General features: G+C 40.8%; 1 long non-coding RNA gene across 1 annotated transcript; it reads left to right on the top strand.

Moving 5' to 3' along the window:
• Positions 1 to 750: 750 nt before the first annotated feature.
• Positions 751 to 3,270, top strand: LOC146638944 (uncharacterized). Its single transcript, XR_014906508.1, has 2 exons — positions 751 to 2,681; positions 2,719 to 3,270. It is a non-coding gene; the product is annotated as an uncharacterized LOC146638944 (long non-coding RNA).
• Positions 3,271 to 5,279: the final 2,009 nt, after the last annotated feature.

The raw sequence follows: 5,279 nt of genomic DNA, 5'->3' as shown, positions 1-5,279 counted from the left end.
TATTGTTCAGCCTATTTGTATGTGACAGGGGTCCCTTCTCCCGCCACAGTTCTATGTGGAGCAGCTACAGTAAGAAATCACAGCCTCTGCCGAAACAACAGCTGTTTGTACTTATGTAATGGCTGCAGGATGACTGTTCATATCCTGGCTCGTTGAAGCTGTCACAAATCATTAATCCTGGGCCTGTCTGTGGGGCCATGCTGTCAAGTTGCCTTTGGACAACTGTGGCTAGACAGGAGCAGGACATATCATTTAGGCAGGTGCCTCATACCTTCATAATATTACAAGATCGCTTATAATAATCTAACCTTACCCGCAGCACTTGCCTTTGAACTTGAAGATTGAAGTGGGTGGATAAGCTACACGGTGAACGCAATTTACACAAAATAATCATGCAACATGCAATGTAATCTGTTCTTTTTATGTGTACACTTTTTCTGTTTGAGCACAACTAAAAAACACAAACAACAGCAACTGCACATTTCTTGATCCCAGAGAGAATTTATGTCTATTTCGTTGCCTTGTGCAGTGTTACATAGATGCATCTTGTAAGCATGCATTGTTGGTATCACTCTGCAACACAGGCACCAGATCATATAGCACATCAGAGGGCTTAGCAGCGGCATTAAGGGTCTCAAGTAACTTCTTAACACAGCAAGACATTGAAATGACTCACTGAGGGAGACTACAGCGTATGCCCTCTTCTGGCAGTTAAATGCAGAGAGACTTCCTTGGATGTGTGATCAGGAGATATTTTATTTTGTATTCTCATAATCAGTTATCATTGATTAATCATTTACCATTGTGGAATCTGATGACAGTATAATCTTTGTTTTATATCTATGGTAATCTGAGTAAAGATTAACGTATGCATATTATCATCATTGTAATCAAGTCTCAAATGGTATCCACAGCATTGTATTCACCGTCCATAACTGGAGGGTCCAGCAGGACCTTGTTCTAATTCATTTGCAGGCCTACATCAGAACATGCACATAGAGAGTTATGTAAACACGCACGTTCACCCTTATTTACACAGGGAGGTCATGTCAGGACATTCTCTAGTTGGACACACAGGCTCACAGAACTGCACAACATGACATGTCACACACTTGTTTTTCTCTAAAGTATCATCTGATGTTTGTATAAGGAGAACTTTGGACTATGGGGAGACTGTTATCATTTCCAGTAAGGTCTAACTGTGTGATGTCATCATGGGTTATATAAGGATGGGGAACGGTCCACTCTTTGGAGATTGTTGCTGTACGTCAGTCTTCCCATACTTCTGGTTCAGAAGTGTGTAATAAAGATCACTATTCTGACATCTACTGAGACCATGCAGTCGTTTGTCTTCTCCTCAAAACTCGAATCATGACATTTCTGGTGCCGAAACCCGGTTTGGGGGGAGACTAATGGAGCCTGGCTGACGGTCTAGTGGTGTCAGACGGACAGCCAGGAGGCCGACTGAGTGATGGGCCCCGAAATAAGAGAGGTAAGCACCGCCTGTTGAGTAATGTCCAAAGGTGCTGAATTGGAGGAATTAAGCTAAATTAAATGTTCACTCAGTGGGGCTTCTGTTCTGTCCGGGGTGATCTTGGGGTAATTAGTGTTAAAGGTAGGGAATAGTGAACTGAGTAAATGTATTGCTGTTTATTTTGAGAGTGAACTGTTGAGTTAAGAGGTTATGTGTTTAAGTCTATACGGTTTAAAAGGTTTAAATGTGGGTTGACTGGGAATGCCAGCCAGTCAATCGGTAGTGTAGGGGATTTGATCCAATCGATTAGCAGAGACGCGGTCTTGGGCTTCAGATAAATGAAACTGGTTGGCAGGGGTCCAACAGTGAGGCTTTTAAAACAAGTAAATTCGTTTAGGACTGGGGACGGGGATCCCCTAAGAATGCAGTTTTGTTCAGCGCCGTGGCGGCGACTCCTAATCGCGGACGCGCGTTTAGGCTTTTGCCCGGATTTGGCCTTCCGTGGGGATTCGAACTCCCTAAACAGGCTAGGCATTCAATGGTTGATTGCCTTACTGCATTCATTGGTCGACAGAGTTAGACTCGGCCGGGACCACACAACGTCGTTGGCCTGAGAGCTTTAAGTAAAGCTGAAGGCGTGGGTTTGATACTAGCGCCAGAGGTGGAGCTCCTTTCCAGCTGCGGGAAACGGTTATAAATTAATTAGAACTTAGGAATCTGACCGTTTTCAAGGCGGCGTACTTGAAACGTGTATTGACCAGCAAGGCGAGGCCTGGGCTATAGGTGCTTTTAAATTAGTCAAAAAGTTAGGTGTAACCTCTTCTGGCATATGACGTCTATGCGGGCCCGTGTGTATATAGATTATAAATTACCTGTGTGTGTAAATAAATTCTATAAATCTGTTAAATCTGAAACTCCTGCTAAAAACTTCCTCTCTACAAACTCTTTTCTCTTCTCTCCCTCTTTCTCTCAGATGGGATTCTGTGTGTGTATGTGTGCTGGAAAAAAAAAAAAAAAAGGAAAAGGGTCTCTCTCTCTCTGTCTCTGTGAGAGAAAAAAGGTGGGGGCCGAGTGAGCCCGCGGGGCCGAGCGGGTCCGCGGGAGCGAGCGTGTATGCTGTATGGGAAGAAGGGAGTGAGAAGGAGCGAGTGAAAAGAGTAACCGAGTGTTTGGTGATTTTTTATTATTTCAGAGGCTCTGGGTAAGAGTTTTGACTATATTGATTTAATTCTGTGGTTTTGGAGTTGGTGACTTTAGCTGTGAGAGTTGTGAAAAGAGCAGGTTTTTCTTTTGTTGTGATGTTAAGTATAAATTGAATAGACTGTGATTAATCGGTGTTCTTCTGCCTATTGTGCTGCGTGGAAGACACAGAAGTGTAGAAATGTTTGTGGTTTATCTTTGTTTGACGTTTTATATAGAGTGGGTTGATTCAGGGTGATTTCTCCCGTTTAAGGGAGGAGTTGGATTGTGGGTATGTTAAAGCTTTGCTGTAGGGGTATGAGTGTGAATTTGTGCTGGCTTCACATGTTTAAATGGATGCATAGAAGTTTGTGAGTGAGAAATTGTTATGGTGGGGTTTAAAGTTAGTAAAGAGTTAAATCAACCCTCCTCAAGAGTTCAATAATTTAGGCAGTTATGTTTATACGAATACTAAATGTATGTTTAGTGTCCTCATACAGGTGTTTTTTCTTAACCTGGAAACCTGAGTACGGCAGCAGAAGACAGGCCAAGCTTTGGCTAAAAAATTCACGGCTGGACACCAGAGTTGTCCCCACCCCTCCCGGAAAAAGAGAGAATGAAGTTTTAGGCAGGTTTTTCTCGCAGAACTGCTCTGGGTGCTGTGTCCCTGAATCTCACCAGTGTTAACCTCTGGCGGAAGACATGGAAAAAAGGAAAAGATGTTCCTGGTAAATGACTGAAACAAATAAAACCACACACAACCAGAGAAAGGTATGAGAAGTGTGAGGAACAGACACATGTGCGTGTTAGAGAAATGCCTCATTTGAGAAAAAGTTAAATTAACCCATACACTGCATTTCGTTGCCCTGTACCTGTGCATGTGCAATGACAATAAAGTTGAATTCTATTCTATTCTATTCTATATACAGACGCACCCATACATGCAATGAAGAAACAGCTTACATACATGTGCACGTACAAGCAAGGTTAAAGTAGCGACACTTAACATACACCGGTTTTTAAATGATATAGTTTATCCACTACTGACAAATAAACTCTCTGGGTTGCAGGACAACAACTTAACTTCAAAAGAAAGGTCACTGGTCTGACCATCCAGTGAGGACACGACAAATTTAGTGGTTAAAAGAGTCAAATTGGGACATGTTTTTGTTGATTGCTTAATACAAATGATTACTGAATGACAGAAAATTCCTTTTTAGGTTTTAAACATGATCTTAAGAATTTTAACACGCACCTGTGTTGTCCTGCCAACTTGGGGGGTTATGAGTTGATTATATGGTAAGAAAAAACAAAAAGGGGGAGAGGAGGCCCCGTTGTTTCTCCCCTCTCTGAATAACACAGCCAACACAACATCATTTTCCTGTTCGCCTGTTTTTGTTTTGTTTTTTCTTTATGTTTGATTACTGGCTGCTTTGACGGCCCTGAAAGCCGAAGCTGACCTGAACTCCTCCCTTCCATGCATCCCATATTGTGCTTAATATAAGTGTTTTACTAACTTTATATTTTACAAATACAGGGTTAGTCATTAAGCCAAATATTAAACCATCTGCATATTAGCGAATAACAAATTACATTTATTTTTCTTTTTTTGTCATATGGATGCATGTTGTGTGACTGTTTGATTGCAGTTGTACACATTTCAGATCCAAACGCGATGACTAAATTTAATTAATACTAGGTTAGACTCTAAAAGAAACATTTGATTTTTAATGGAACATGGACCCTGTGGCACACTGTAGAGGAAAAATGAAAGTGATTTTTTTTTAATTATTTGGTTTTTTGGTCTGCTTATTGCTGACATTTTGCAAATTAGAACAAATAAATTCTAACATTATTGAACCATTAAAGTGAGATGTAGAGTTTGGCCCAGCTCATAATTGCTTTTTCAAAGACTAGCCTTGGAAGTAATTAGAGGTCAGAGTAAAAACACTAACCGCTCAGATAATCAGCCTGCCATCAACACCTCAGGGGCTGTATTGTGCTATCAGCTTGACCCTGCTTGGAAAACACACTCGCTCTGCCTTATTTGCAGACTTTACTCTTTAGACACAAAGCGTTAGAGGATTGATTAGTGCAAAGGTCGCCATGTAATACTCCCAGCATATTTGTGGCCCAGGAAGCTATTGACTAAATAAAATGGATTGCATCATACTTTTCCGAAAGACTGCTGTTTAGCTGTCCCATTTTGAGCAGAGTAAACTAATTAGGCAGTGCCTTTTTTTTCCCCCTCTGCAAACAAAATCTCCTTTTATTGCTTGACCTTTTCGCTGACAAACTTGTGATTGAGTGCAGATTTCATTAAGGAGAGAAACTCATCTTTATTGATCAAATTAAGAGACAGGTTGTAGGAGATTGTAAAATGCTGAAAGGTGGATTCTGATGAATATAATCATAATCATAAGGCGCCAAACCACCCCGTCTACTTGGCGACCTCTTTTTTTAATGTTTTTATTTTTTAGTTTGTCCTTTTTTGATTAATCTCCTGCATAGATTTCAAATAATATGGTTACATCGAAATACAATGTTTCATTTGAATTAGACCCACGTATTGTTATTCCTTTAACGTAGTGTCCGTGATCATTTGGCAACAGGTATGATTTGCAAA

Source organism: Diplotaxodon limnothrissa, linkage group LG2 (assembly GCF_057381915.1).
Source record: "Diplotaxodon limnothrissa isolate DT_005_m linkage group LG2, D_limnothrissa_male_GT1.1, whole genome shotgun sequence".
Taxonomy (NCBI): Eukaryota; Metazoa; Chordata; class Actinopteri; order Cichliformes; family Cichlidae; genus Diplotaxodon; species Diplotaxodon limnothrissa.
Note: the sequence above shows the minus strand (reverse complement) of the source record. Positions and strands in the feature narration are given on the sequence as shown.